At 33.9% G+C, this 16,655-nt stretch overlaps 1 protein-coding gene across 6 annotated transcripts in view; it reads right to left on the bottom strand.

Moving 5' to 3' along the window:
* The window catches only part of Mapk10 (mitogen-activated protein kinase 10), a 334,304-nt gene that overhangs the window by 178,287 nt on the left and 139,362 nt on the right, over positions 1–16,655 (bottom strand). The gene's annotated exons all lie outside the window — the stretch shown is intronic.

Raw genomic sequence — 16,655 nt, 5'->3', positions numbered from 1 at the left:
TTATATCTGTTTGATCTTGGTGGGAAAGATATTAATTATACTATTTTCTGTATTTTACAAAGTCTTAAAAAGAAGAAAAAGTCATCTAATGGCTGATGGTAGTGCCAAAGTAGGTACTGGTTTATGTGGGAATTACACAGAAGCATCAGAGAAACCCACCTGAAATCTGAGTCAGTTTAATTAAATATGTTTACTAAACAATTACTACATACATGACACAATTCTATGAGATAAAAACATTGTAGAAATAGTATTAATTCAAGACTTTCATTTCTGGCAATGTGATTGTTCAGATATCCTACAAAACCACTCTCAAAGCAAAGCTCCTAACAATGTTAGATGAAATATGCAAAACATACTTAAAATGCATAGCTATGCCGCCCCCAAAAAGACAAGAACATTTCCGAGAAGCTGAAAACAAAAGTGAAAGGGTTCATGCAGGGAAGTAAATGAGCTGAAGCTGCTCCTTGTCCCAGACCATCTGCCAGGTCTGATGACTAGAATTTTAGTACAAGAAACAAAGTTTCCATCCGCTTACCTTGGGAAGTCACATTGGTGATACCTCCCTAAAAGAGGAAGCTTTTAAACAAGGTTCAGAAGAAAGCAAAATAATCCCAGAAAAGGTCTGAATTGGAAGAAAACATGTTTTGCATTTGGAACTTGATGTACATATATTTTCAATTTAAGGAAGAATGAAATGACAAGAAGATATAAAACAGTCTTGAAAAAGAACAAGATGGGTTTTCCATCTTTCATAATGGAAGAGAATTACTCTGTTAGAGACCAAGATTTATTATAAAGTTTTAGTAAGCAAAGAAATGGGATTGATACAGAGATAGACTATCACTCACTAGATGGAGAGCCCAGAAAAAGATATACATATACATGGAAAACAGAGAAAAGAATCAAAGCCTCAAGTCATGCTAAACAATTGGTCATTCCTGTGGAGGGAAAGTAGATCCCTAATGAGAGAAGATTCTCCATGGGCCTCTTGTGAACAGAAGCCCTTGCTACTTTTGCTCCACTCTCTCAGGAATGGATATATAACAGACATCCTTGAAAAATAAAAATAGTATCTCTCTTTGGAGCATAGAATGGGTTTGATTACTCTCTAGCAAAATAAAATGATTCCCTAGGTTATAAATCGGGCATGCATACTGTCTAAAATAAAAGATGTGAGTTCCCTAAGCTTGAGGGTTTTCCTTTACACTAGAACCCACTGTGTGTGTGGTGGTCTCCTGGCCTGTTTCGTGGCACTCTATGGGAACTGAGGCCCAAGGAATTGTATGAATTCTGACACCCTAGCTCCTGCTTTGGCTGTGAGCCATAAACACCCTCATGTTGGTACAAGCTTGGGTTTTCTACCCATGTCTGTGACACTAATTCCATTTACAAAAGTTTGAAAATATGTACAACTCAACAATACATCATTTCACTGGGCATTTTAATACATAACTATAGTATATTTATGTACTCATTTTTGTTCTCTTTAATTTCTCTCAGTAATGTTTTGCAGCTTACATATATGGACCCTTACACATTTTTCTTTAAGTTCACTCTCAAGAAATTTTATTTTTATGCTATTATGAATGGAATATTTAAAATTTCCACTTCCCAAGTGCTCATTGTTTTTTTTAAAAAAGCTTATTTTTAAAGTGATTTATATTCTATAAAATTTCCAAATTCTCTTATTATGTGTAGTAAATATTTGATGGATTGTTGAGGACTTTGTTTGCACATAGAAAGGACGTCCACAAATGAAGACAGTTTTTACTTTTCCCTTTCCATTCTGCTTTTCTCACCCAATTGCCTTGAGTAGACTCTCCAACAGTGATCATGGGTCGCTCATTTTCTCTGCTTTCTGACAGATGCATTTAGTCCAGTTACTTTTCGAGTAATTGTCACTTTTTCTGAGTTGAATTATCCATCTTACTGTTTGCTTTGCATCTTTCTCAGGTTTTTGTTCTACATTTCCTCTTTCCCAGCCTATCTTAGGAAGAACTGGTATCTTTATGCCTTTCATTTTATTTCATCTAATGGCTTACTAGTTATACTTTTCTCTCTTCTTTGTCAGTAGTTGTTTTAGAGTTTACAATCTGCATTTTCAATTTAAAATAATTTAGCCTCAACTGATATTATCACATTTCCCCAAAAGTTTTAAAACTTACAGTGATATGCTTTCATTTTCCACTCTAGTTCTTTGACCTGTTGCAGTCATTTATTTTACTTATACATATGTCATAACCCATAATGCATTACCATCATTTTATTTGCAATAGGCAATTGTAATTTAAATAAATTCAAAAATTAAAAATGAAGTTTTCATATTTACTCACATATCTTATGTACAGTCTTTGAACACCTTTTAAAAAGTTTATTCTTAAGCATTTATGGGGTTTCTGGGTGGAGTTTTTTTTTTTTTTTTTTTTTTTTGCAGTACTGGGGATTGAACCCAGGACCATGCATATGCTAGGCAGAATTCTGCCACTTGAGCCATTCCCCTAGCTCTTTTGTTTTTATTTTTTCTTCTTTTAAGTTGTTTGTATTTCTTTATATATATATATATATGTTTGTTTGTTTATTAGCATATTTTAGTTGTAGTGGGAGCACACTGTGAGATTTACAAAAGTGCTCACATTTTAATTAGATTCACCCCATCCATCTTTCTTCTTTATCCCCCTCCTCCCTTCTTAGAACAGTATCAGCAGGTCTCACTGCTCCATTTTCATACATGAATACCTAATACTTCCACCATATTGTCCCTCCTTCACTTTTTCCCTATTCCCTTCTCCCTCTCATTGGTACCAACCCCTGGACAGGACTTGTTTGGCCTTCCTGTCCTTCAATTTTTAAAAGAAAGACTTTTTTGTTTGTTTGTGATATTCACACAGGGAGTTTCATTGTGACTTTTCCATATATACACGTATAATACCTCAAATTGGTTCATCCCCCTCCATTATTCTCTTTCTACCTTAGTCCCCTTCTTGTGGTGATTTTTAACAGGTTTGACTGTTCCAGATTCATACGTGTATAGAAAGCACATCAGCTATATTCACCTTCTTTACTTTCTTCATTTACCATCCCCCTCACATTAGTGCCCTCCCCTTACCATGACCTATTTTGCATTCTTGCCTTTCATTGTTTAGATGTCTGTTCCATATTCAGTGGTATTTTTGCCTTGAGATAGGTCTCACTAAATTTTACCCAGGCTGGTCTCGTGATCCTCCTACATCTGCCTCTCAAGCAGCTGGGATTCAGGCATTTGCCATCACACCTGGCTAGCACTTACGTTTTTGGTGCAACTATAAATGATAGTCTTGTTTTATTTCTATTTTCCAAATGCTCATTTTTAGCATTTAAAATATATCATTCCACTGTTTCCCCGTCATCTAGTGGGAAAAATTTTTCCTAGTCCCTTTTTGATTTTTCCCTGTTTTCTCACAGCACTTTGTCATACCTCAATTAAACAAATAGGACTTCAAGTTCAGAGCTTTTTTTAATTATAGGGGTTTGACTAAGGACCTTGTGTTTGCTATGCAAGTGCTCTCTCTCCTGAGCTGGGTCTCAGCCTTCACTTATGAATATTATATAATATTATAAGCTGTTCTCATGCCTGCTCCATCATACACTGTGACTTTTTCAAGGGAAATGACTTGTTTTATTTCTTTTCACAACCCTAGGACCTAGCACTAGTCTTCATATATGGCTGCTGTCACATAAACATTTATTGGATGACAAGAGATCTAAATTTAAAAAAAGAAAGCCTCTTTCCATCTTCAGCACAAATCTGAGTATTTTCATTACCTCTTCACATCAAGAACTGTGAATTTTCAATAAATTTGATGCTGAAAAAATTAGGAATGAGGAGTTTACAGTAGTGAAAGTATGAAACAGACCACTAACAGTTACATAAGAAATGCTACCCAACAAGGATATTTTCCCCTGTGCTACTGAAGTGAGCATGTGAGAAATAATAACATCCAGAGTACCACCTTGAAATAAACATCTTTTAATTTTTAAATGAATGAACAATCTTGATATGAAAACCAAGCATTCTGACTTCCCTCAGTTTGCATTACAATGACTACAAATGTAGTAGCATGGCTGAATAAGTCAGTGAAGAATCTGTTTTTTCCATAAGAAAAAGAATATTTAATAAAACACTGGTGAGTGACAGAAAAGTTGTTGCTAATTGTATTTCTTTCCAGTATAGCAGACAGCATGTGGAACCATTGCACAGAAACAACTGAAATGTCCAGGTCATTATCTTCAATGTATGCACTTATGAATAAATGAATATAGAAAAAAATATAAAATTTGCCAACTAATCCATGCTTTACAAATGTAAAATATCAAATTGTTCTGGGCAGCTCTAACTTTCTGTGGTTTGTCTCTGGAATGCAATATATGCAAGGAAAAAAATCCAAGTAAATTATTGATTATTTAAAAAATGTTAAAGTCCTAAAGTCCCAGCAGTTTCTAAGTTGAACTGACATACAATTATGTCATTATCTATAAATAAATTTTTATTTATTACATATCAGGTTTATTATAAATGACTACCCTGAAGCTTGCAAGTACATGTGTGGTATAAGAATATAAAGTCATGTGAACTACAAAAAATGCTCAGAAGGATTTCTCCCTAATATATGGAAAAGATCAAATAAAAACTATGTGTACCTTGAAATTTGTCATTATGGTCTCTAGGACTGATATAGAAAATAAGTTTTAATTTTCTATTAAGAGCTGCAGATATGCTTATTTCAAGCATCATTAAATCCTCAGGTAGATGTGTCCTCATTTAGAGAAAACTATGGTCGATCAGCTAAACTCAGCTCACCACCTGCTTTTGTAAATAAAATCTCATTGGAGCATAGCTGTGTATTAGTCTTCATATTGTCTGTGGCTGATTTCACACTAAACAAAATAGTTGCGTATGGCAGGTAAAACCCATGCTATTTATTATCTGGTTCTTTATAGAAAAAGTTTGCATTATCATATAAAGGCCAAATAATTAAATATATCTCTGACCATAACTATATAAATATGCAAAACACTTCCTGAAAATAACATATCCTTCAAAGTTTTACATCTAAAACTGAGTATTTCTTAAAATACTGTTCAAGTAACAAGACAGAAGTAAAATTCTATAATTTTGAAAAACATGATCTAAATTTTAAAGACAAATCTTAGTATGATTTGCAACCAGTTGGAAGAAAATTACTTAATATTAGGGTTATCACCTAAGAGAGACATAGATACAAAGTAAGGTAGTTAGCACAATAAAATAGACCCACTATGGTAATGACTCAGTAATGGAGTGGCACAGATATAAGCAGCACAGAGTAAGGGAGGTAAGTGTAGAAATCTGGATGGACGTGGAAGAGGGACCTGGGAAAGGAGGAGGTGTCGGGTTCACATCTCTAGGCCTGCTAAGAGCTTCTGAGGCACTGCACTCAGGTGTCCTCCTCCTCCCAACACTGATGAGGTTACCATTACTGAGAAATCACAGTGACATCATTCCTCAGTTCCTCATCTTTTGATTAAACAGGAGACACTATGCGTGGCTTAGAATCTGTGACCTGAAGAGAGGTCACTCACGTTGCAGTCTGGGTGAACTGACTGGAAGTCGCAGTCCTCCCTGTTTGGTTTTTTTCCTGTTCTTTCCACCACTTTGGAAGATCAAGACTGCTGGGGTGGAATCAAGAAGAAATCAACACAAACTACAACAGAAAAGCCGATGGACAAATTTAGTGAACATCGCATTAAATAAAACAAAAGGAAAAAATACAGCTATGAGCTGTCACAACCCAACAATAACAGAAAAACTTTGAAAGAATTTTTAAGACATGGGGTATGTATACAAAGCAAACTAAAGCAGAGAAAGCTAGTATCCTGTGCTAATAGTGACAAAATAGCCTTCAAGTCAAAAGCAGTATTAGAAATAACCACAGACAACACATAACGATAAAAGAGAAATATGCCAAGAAATCACAATAGCCCCAGACTTGTATATATCCAACAGCACTGCCTCAAAATACATAAACCAAATATTAACAGAATTATAAAACTTAAGGCTAGGCATAGTGGTACACATGTGTAATCCCAGCTAAGCAGGAGGCAGTCTTGGGAGCATCTAAGTTTGAGACCAACACAGGCAAAAGTTGGCGAGACCCCACCTCAACAATTAAGTTGGGCATGGTAGTGTATAACTATAGTCCCAAGCTACATGGAAGGCAGAGATAGAAGGATCATGATCCAAAGCCAGCCCCAGGAAAAAATCTCAGCATTCTATCTGAAAAATAAACTAAAGCAAAAAGGGCTAGGGGTATGGCTCAAATGGTAGTCTGCTTGCCTGGTAAGCACAAGGCCCTGAGTTCAAGCTTCAGTACCACCAAAAAATTAAAGAATTATAAAACTACAAAAGGAAATTGAAAATCACCATCATAGCAAGATTTTTTAATACACTTTGATCAGTAACTGATAAATCAACATAAAAATAGAAGTGTAAGTAGCCCTTTCTTTTTATACAAATTGTTACAAAATTACAAAATGGTGAAAAATTCTCCCATTCATTTGTTTGAGATTGGTGAATTTGTTATAAAAGACAGCATAAAATAAGAAAATTATAATTTATTTTATGAGCATACAGGTGAAAAAAATTTAATTATCAACCAAAATTATATGTTAAAAATAATGGACAAAATCTTATAGAGTTTTCCATGTATGCAAGTATGTTAAAAATTGGGAAAACCTAGAAAAGTAATGCAATATATTGATTTATTAAAAGAGGAAAATTCTTGTGATCATTAAACAGATATAGGAAAGGATTTAGTAACATTTCATACCTATTCAGGGTTCAAACATATTTAGGCAAGTAGAAAAGAGAAAAATTTTAGGAATTGGATAAGAGTTAGCTATCAAAAATTTACAGCAATGACATTATTTACAGATGAAAAATAAGAGCTGAAAGTGCGGTTGAAGCAGTAGAGTGCCTGCCTAGCAAGTGTGAAGCCCTAACTTCAAACCCCAAAATGACCAAAAGGAAAAATAGCCTTAAAGATGAAGAATGAAAAGGAGAGACAATGATGGCAGGCAAGATGGTGGGATAGAAGTCTTCCTCCTGTATTCCTGAACACCCACAGAAATCCAACCAGCAACAAACAACACAGGCAACATTGCCTTTATGAACATCCCAGAGCTCAGCGATACCCCTTAAGTTACAGAACTGAGAATCTTCATCCAGCATTTCTATCAAGGTAGGGCTGGCTTCATAGAATGAATTTGGAACCATTCCTTCCCTTTCTATTTTATGGAATAATCTGAGGAGCAGTGGTGTTAGTTCTTCTTTAAAGGTCTGGTAGAATTCAATAGTGAATCCATCCAGTTCTTTGTCTTTTTTGTGAGGTTTTTTATTATTGCTTCAGTCACATTGCTCGTTACTTATCTGTTTAGGCTTTTTATACATTCTTGGTTCAATTTTGGTAGGTCATATATGTCTAGAAATTCAGCCATTTCTTCTAGATTTTCAAATCAATTCTGATATAGTTTTTCAAAGCATTCCTTAATGATCGTCTGCATTTCAGTGGTACCTATTATAATATCCACTTGTCCATCTCTAATTTTATTAGTTTGCTTTTTTCTTTTTTTCTTTTGGTTAGTTTGGTTAAGGATTTGTCAATCTTGTTATCTTTTCAAAGAACCAGCACTTTGTTTAGTATATTAAATAAAGTAATCCTTTGAAATGTTCTTTTAGCTCCATTTCATTAACTTCAGCACTGACCTTTATTATTTATTCTTTTTAAAATAATTTTAGCTTTGAGTTGTTCTTACTATTCTAAGAGATTGAGATACATTTATTTGAGATGTCTCTGATTTTTCAATGTAGGCACTCGTAGTTACAAACTTACTTCTTAGAACTGTCTCTGTTGTATCCCACAGGCCTAGATAAGTTGAGTTTTCCCTTTCATTTGATTCTAGAAACTTTTTAATTTCCCTCAGTTTTTTCAAATAGCCATTAATCATTCAAAACTATATAGTTCACTTGTGTAAGCGTGTATTTCCATAGCTTCTCCTGCCATTGATTTCTAACATTATTCATTATGATCTGATAAGATTCAATCAGTCATTTCAGTTTTCTTATATTTGTTAAGACTTGCTTTCTGGCCTGAAATGTAACCTATTTTGAAGAAAGTTCCATGGGATGCAGAGAAGAATGTGTATTCCACAGTTGTTGGGTAGAATAATCTGTAAGTGTCTGTTATGTCCCTTTGATCTATGAAGTGGTTTAACTCTGGCGTTTTTGTTGACTTTTCTGTCAGGATGACAAACAGTGGGATACGAAGTCCCTCACTAATACTGTATTTGGATTTATCTGTTTCTTTATGTCCAGTAGTGTTTGCTTTATTAAATGGGTTTCACCATCATTTGGTGCATGATTCTATCATTTTGATGGATTGTTTTCCCTATTAATAAGTAAGGACTTTCTTTATCTCTTCTAATTTGGTTGAAATCTGTTTTGTCAGATATAAGTATAGTTACTCCTGCTTGCTTTGAGATTCTATTTACTTCTATCCCTTTAATTTCTGTCTGTGTATGTCTTTGCCAGTGAGGTAAGTTTCTTGAATATAGCAAACAGAATTAAAAAAAAAATTCAATCAGCCAGTCTTCATCTTTTAATAGGAGATTTAAGAAGATTTATATTTAGGGTTATTATTCATATATTCTGTGCTCTATTCTTTCTTCCCATTCATTTTATAGGTTTGCTGGTGTAATGAGTTAATGATGTTTGGTTCTGTACTAATTTTCATCCATGTATTTAGTTTTCTAGTGAGACTCATTCTTTCCTAAGTAAATATGATTGCATATATTTATCTTCTCATGTGTAGGAATTCTTTAAGAGTCATCTGCAATGATGTCTTAGTGGTGATGAATTGTTTTAATTTATGCTTATCTTGGAATGACTTTACTTCTCCCTTAATTTTAGAGGATAGCTTCTCTGTATATAGCCATTTTGGTTGGCATTTATTTTCTTTCAGGGATTGAAGTCCATTGTTCAATGCTCTCTTGATTTTGGGATTTCTGCTTACTTCTCTGCTTTTACTCTGATGGGTTTGCTTTTGTAACTAACCTGGCACTTTTTTCTCAGTAAATTAGTTCTGACAAAGGTGCCATGCATACACATTGGGGAAAAGACAGCAACTTCAATAAAGGATGTTGGGTAAACTGGATATTCACAAGCTGAAGAATGAAAATGGACCCTTGCCTCAAACCATATACAAAATGAACCCACATGCATTAAAAAGTTAAATAAAATACTTGAATTTTTAAAAACTACTCAAAAATAAACAAACAAAGGCAAACAAACTAAACAGAAGGGTAGAGCTCAACCACATAGGTATGGATAATAGTTTTTTGGATATGACCCCAAAAACAGAGGCAACAAAACTTTTTTAAAAAGAGACAAATGGGATTACACGAAACTCAAAAGCTTCTGCAGAGTAAAAAAATAAATAGCAGTTAACAAAATGAAGATAACACCCACAGAATGAGAGAAAAATATTTGTAAACCATACATATTGTAAAAGGTTAATATCAACATATATCAGGAATTCAAAAAACTCAATAAGCCAAGTAAAATGGACAAAGGATCTGAATAGACATTTCAAATGCCCAAATAGTACATGAAAATATGCTTAATATCTTTAATCATTAGGGAAATGCATATTAAAACCACAATGAGAGTTTATCTCATGCTTTCTATATGGATTTTATAAAAAAGATTAAAAACAATAAGTACTGCAACTGTGTGAAAAAAAGGAAGCTCTTGTACATTGTTGATGAGAATGTACAGTCATTTTGGAAAATGATTTGTATGTTCCTCAAGAACTCTAATGGAACTACAACATGATCTAGTAATCCCATTTCTAGGTATATATGCAAAGGAATTGAAATCAATATGCCAAAGATAAATCTGCCCTGCCATGTTCATTGCAGCATTATTCACATAACCAAGATATGGAACTAACCTAAGTGTCCATCAGTGGATGAATGGATAAGGCAATGAAAAACTATTTAGCTTTAAAAGAGGTGGGGAGAATCCTGTCATTGATGACCACATGAATCAATCTGGAGATCCTAAATAAATAAATAAATACATCAAGCACAGGAATACAAATAGTGTGTGATCTCTTGTTTATAATCTAAAAAACCTGAGAGTAGAAGGATGCTACTAGAGGTTTTGAAGGAGGAATTGGGGAGTTGTTGGTCAAATGGTAAAATGTCTTGGATAGACAGAGGAATAGGTTTTGAGATCTACAGTCAGTAATAATACATTGTGCATTTCAAAATAACTAAGAGAGTGAATTTCAACTGCCTCATTATTTTAAAATTACTGGTAAGTGAAGTGACATGTATGTTGTTTAGCTTCATTAAATTGTTTCACATTGTGTGTTAATATTCAAACATCAAATTGTAAGCCAGGCATGGTAGTGAATACCTGCAATCCCAGTTCTCAGGAGGCTGAGGAAGGAGGATTGCAAGTTCAAGGATATAAAGCAAGACCCTGTCTCAAACAAAAGAAAAGAGAAGAAAAACATCTACCCATTAATGTTTTAATAAAAACAATATTAATAAAAGTAAACAAATAAAAAAGAGGCACTTCTCAAATTTTGAAAAAGATAAAGAAAGATGTCTACTATCAGAGTTTCTATTCAATAGTGTCCTATAAAAAGTAAATCAAATGACAGAAGAATTAGAAAGAAAGAAAACAAACTGTTCTCCACTAAAGATAATGTAATAGATAGAACAATAACAAACAAAAACTATCTCAAGAATAAACTAATTAATCTAGTTTCATGGATATAAATCAAGAGTTTCTGATAACCCCCAGTGTGGGCAAGCATGTGAGGAAATAGAAGCTCTAATGCATTTTTTCATCATCCTTATGGCTTTTAAAGTTGATGAACTATTTCTTGGATTGGCTCTAATTCAGTCACCATATACAATCAGTCCAAGTCTCACTATCAATCACAAAAGCCACTGCACAGATGAAATGTCCACACAGCTCTTCTTTGCCTAGTTATAACTTTTTCTTCATGTCTCAACACACTTTGTCATTATATCTAACAAAGTGTGTGCAACTCAGTTTCTCCTACAATACTACAATAAACTACATGCTAGCAGCACAGCTGTCATCCTCCACACAGAATAAATCCTCAGCACTCTGAATACCTGTACTCATTTCTAGGTTTGCATGTGCATATATTGTGATATACATGGTATTTTTTTCTGAATAGTTACCAGGGAGAAAAGACTGTATTTTCTTTCTTACTGATCCCCTTTTAAGAGAAAGTATAATGCCTTGTATATACAAAGGGCCGAGTAGATGTCTTTATATGCACAAATTGATAGATAAGTACATAACATACAGAGAATAAATACATATTGACTGTAAGCCCCCAAACTAGAAATAGCCATGGAGTGATGTTCACAAAGTCATTTTGATTCTTATCCAATATTATTTATACTATATATAGTCACTCATAATATTTACCTCATTTTAAAAAGAAAAGTCATTCAAATTCCTATCACATTAAATTGGGAAGAATATATATTTATTCTATTAATACTCACCAGTAGCTCTTTGTTGTCAGGCACTATACTTGGTACCTCATTGATAAAAAGGAATAATTCAAAGGTAAAAGGCCAAAACAAATGCATCTCAGCAATTCCCATTAACTTAAAATATTGTACATGTGTAAAAGTTTATTTTTCAATCCTAAAAGTTAAAATTTTTCTATGAAGTCACTTTTTAATTTGTCTAAGAATGGAGTTAAGTTTGTTATACCATAGAATAGCATAATAAGCCTTGAGAAAGAAAAAAGAAATAAAACTTTAGGTAATTAATTTAAAAGGCAAAATGAAATCTTAATTCCTCTGAAAAGTAGTATTACTGCTTTAATTATGCATCCTCAGAATAAGGAGACCAGTAGGGGCTATTAATTAGGTGAAATGTCAGCTTGTATCCTAGAGAGGTGCTGAACTTACATGAACAAATCCGTCCCTTAAATGATGTGGAAAATCTAACAATATAATGAAAAGAATATATTCAGAGGTCAGTCTATCTTCCAGTCACTTAGCAACTGAATTGGAATGAAGAGGGCAAGAGAGAAATGATTTGTAAAAATAATTAACCATAAACTTTGTAGTAGAGATAAGTGAAAAGGAGGCTGTGAATGGAAGCAGCTCTACCCAGGCATTCTGCCAGCTCTTTCCAGAGAAACTGATCACTGCACAAAGCCCCACCTACTGTAAGGTTTACCTCTCTTCCTGTTCATCACACACTTCTCAGTTCACACACACACACACACACACACACACACACACACACTTTCCTCTTTCTACTGGTGAATTACACAAGCACACATACCAACCTATAGCCTATCTCATTGTCTGCATGGCTTTCACTTTCTACTTTGGGGAGCAGATTTTTCTGACCAGTCCTTTATGTAGGCATAACTACCACACATCCTCCCTTGCACAAACAAAACCTTCATCTTCTAAAGTAAAGCACGTTATTATAAACTTGAATCACAAGTGCAGGCACTGATTTCATTTAGCTGCATAAAGGGTTTTATTTTAAATTATTATTATCCAATACCATCTAGAATAAAGGGGGGAAAAAAAGAAGATAATGGAATATTGCCCATTAAAATGAATAATATAATCCAGTACTTCAAACATAATAAGTCATAAACTTTCCTGAGGTCAGTGTTTTCTTAATTTATTCTTTTAGACTTCTTGAAGTAGGTATTTTTGAAGCAATGTTTCTTAGAATAATACCTATAATTTTAGGCAATGTTTGTAAATACAGACTATTCTTGTCAATTTGCTAACTTGTAGCAAACTGAATCAAGTAACCGTTAACCTTTTAAAGAAGGGTCATTTATTTAATGATAAGATAAATTTATAGTCAACTTTGTGGATTTTAAGGTAACTAAGTCTTTTATAGGGAAAAAATAATTCTATATTCTTCAGGTAGCATACCTATATATTCTTGTATGGAAATGGCTTTAATAATCAGCTAGTGTAAACCAAACCATGCTCTTGATGGGCTAGGATAAGGTGAAGAGAACAACCATTTATTGAAAACCATTTACAAATAAGACTCTCTGTTAAGTGCCTTGCATAATAAATTTAATTTAATATTTTGCTTTCCAGAAGTGTACATGTGAGTCACAATATATTGTCTGATCTTACAACGTAAAGCTGATCATACTTTTGCAATGCTTATGTTTAGAAATTTTATTTACCACCAATTCAAGTTATGACATATCGAGCTGCACTTAAATACCTATTTGAAAATGTGCCCTACATAAATGCCAATTATAAAACTACTTGTAAGAAGCCTATGTAAACAAAAGACATTTTAATATGGCCCAAGATAAAATGTTATGCTATATAAGCTCAGTTTAGTTTACTTTCATCTGTGACATTTCATGATTAGCTGAAATGTCACAACAACAAAAATAAAGCTCAAATAAGGTATTAAAGAGCTGGCATATATTTAGCAATTACATTTAAGAGGTACATATACCTAAAGGAATCTAAAGCAGATACCTTAAAAGCAACTGAGGCCAATAGGAAAAGGGGACCAGGAACTAGAGAAAAGGTTAGATCAAAAAGAACTAACCTAGAAGGTAACACACACGCACAGGAAATCAATGTGAGTCAATGCCCTGCATAGCTATCCTTATCTCAACCAGCAAAAACCCTTGTTCCTTCCTATTATTGCTTATACTCTCTCTACAACAAAATTAGAAATAAGGGCAAAATAGTTTCTGCTGGGTATTGAGGGGGTGGGGGGAGAGGGAGGGGGCGGAGTGGGTGGTAAAGGAGGGGGTGGGGGCAGGGGGGAGAAATGACCCAAGCCTTGTATGCACATATGAATAATAAAAAAAAAAAGAGGTACATATACCAAATGCTTCATCCACACTATATTTTTTTAAAGCTTGACATTTTGAACTCTGCATTAAGTGAACTGAAAAATCAGTCATGCTGAAAATAATAGGATTGTCTACAGCCATACCACTCTGAAAGTGCCCAATCTTGTCTGAAAATATAGGATTATTATAGAGGTAGTATAACTCCAAAATAATATAAGAATCCTGAAATGAGTCCATCTGCTCTTCAAAATAATACTGAAGCCTTTACATTTTGTTTACTAGATTGTGTGAGAGTAAGAACAAGGGAGCAATTCTGGGATGAACAGCAATCCTTAGGTTCTATTTAGTGTTAATACATGGAAAAAGAGGGGAGTGCTTTCTGTCCCCCTTTACATAGACACATCATGCTGGTTAATATTTAGCAGGAAATACATAAAGTTTACATTGAACTCCACTCGCATTTAGAGTTAGAAGAGCAAGTTCAGCATATTATAAGTACTGAATTTAAAATCATAGCACAATAATATTTTGGGTTTCTTCCAATAACATATCTAGCCTAATCTAATTGCTATGGTATTTCCATGTAGCATTTTATCATTTGGATCAAGGCAGACATCTCTGTTTTTGTTTATTTTATCTCATTTATTTCTGCTCCAATCTCTAGGCTGTCTATAACCTTTAAATATGTTTGGTAGAGTCAGTGTGTCTTAATTGTCTTGCAACATAAGGAGCTTTTGAAGGAATGCATTGAGTATGCCAGAGAATTATCAGTTTTATCTTCTTATCATTTTCCTGACAAATGAACATGCTTGGGGAAGTTTTCTCCTCTCCAAACTTGAAAGGTGGCTTGAACTAGCCTATTGAGCATAAAACATACTGAATAGATGGAGATTATGAAATGCTAGTCAGCTGGGATGGTCGAGGTCCAAATGTCCAGGGAAAAAAAAGGGTAGACATGTAGCAACCTCCAGTTTGAAGGCTAGAGAGAAAAAATCGACAACTGATAACCACGTTGGAATCAAACTAAACAAGAGAAGACAGAATACAATATCCAGGTTATGTAGATTAGCTACAACATTTTTAAAAATCTACTACAAGGGTAAATTAACCGAAAGAAAAAAACCACTCCCAAGAAAGACTTCAAATGAGCAAAGTATGTACCTATACCTGGGACAACTTCAAGATGAAGTACAGCTTGCATTTGTAGTCTTTGCAGATCAGAAAAACAAACAAAAAATTCATCTTTGTAAAGAATCCAAAAATATGTAGGAAGCAGGGGTATCCAGCTTCTTCTACTGAAGTGGAAGGAATGAAATTATTAATTCTTCCTACCCCCTGGGAAGTAAAATTTTGTCAATGACACAAGCACAGTGAGTCAGATGTAACTACCAAGATTTCTTCATCTCAAGAAAGTAATTAATACCTATAAGGTAACTGGAGATCACTGCAGTAGCAGCTGTGGGTAATGGGGCTGGGCAATGGCCATGGGTATCAAAGGCAGCAAAGTCCAGGATTTTTCCTGTCTTTAAAATATTGACTGTGCCTTGTTCATCTTGGTTCTTGATTGGTCCTCTAGACACCCAGAAATCCATGTACCATCTAAATTTCCTTCTGCTCAACCTAAAAAGAACAAGGAAGAACTCTTTGCAGAATAGACACTATGCAGAACAAAAATAACTTCACACCCAACAAAACCCCAATTAGAACCAACAGGGAGAATTTTCTCTGTCAATAGTTAATCACTCATTTCTTGATGGAGAGAAACTGAAGAAAGAAAACCCATTACTCCTCAATTATTCAATTGTATGTTGATCTTATTAGGGAAATTATTTGATGTCTCAGCAAATTCTAAAATCATCTTCATAATATCCTGAATTTAAGAAGCCATATAGTATTTTTTTCCACGTAAGAGAGTTAAATTGGACATCTAAACCAATATTATATACAGATGGATAAACCTAGAAACAAACAATAAAGGATATTCTTGTCTGCTCTGGAAACCTTTTAAGTTCAAATTACTAAAGGACATTAAACTAGCATAAGGAAATACTAAACTGCAAAATGCAAACAGAGTAAAATTGTCCCAGAAATGCATTTCATCACTAATCTAACGGTTAAAGACGTTAGCTTGATTTACTAAAGCATAGCTATCATTTTCCCAGCCTCCTCACTGTAAGCCACATTAATCTCTTACTCAGTTTTGCTTTTCACTTAGTAAGATATATGTAAATAAGTTATTTTGTAAAATAAAATGTTTTCAAGTATTTTAGATAATATTTAGTCATCTATTTAGTAACCTAAATATTATTTCAATTTTGATGTTCTTTATCAAAAAACTCATTGTTATCTATTTTTAAGTGCAGAGAAAAACATATAAGTAAACAATTTCAATTAAACAAACTGTATAGATTTTTAAGTCATTAATCATAAAATAATTTCCACTAATAAAATGGTTTAACTAACATTGCTTGTAATTTGACTGTGGGTCCAGCGTTAAGGAAAAATAAGAAGTGTATATACATGCATTTTTATAGATATACATAATTGCATATATTATGTTAATAAATGAGAAATGCTGGTCTTTGGGCCTACAGCCCTTGCTGTCTATGCAGCCTTATTTTGTACCATTTGAGTTATTGCCCACCCCATCTCAGCTGATTGAACTATGTTGACCAAAAGACAGACAGCTATAATCTCTGTTGTTTGGCT

Source organism: Castor canadensis, chromosome 9 (assembly GCF_047511655.1).
Source record: "Castor canadensis chromosome 9, mCasCan1.hap1v2, whole genome shotgun sequence".
NCBI lineage: Eukaryota > Metazoa > Chordata > Mammalia > Rodentia > Castoridae > Castor > Castor canadensis.
The sequence above is the reverse complement of the archived record's forward strand: the minus strand, read 5'-3'. Positions and strand labels throughout refer to the sequence as shown.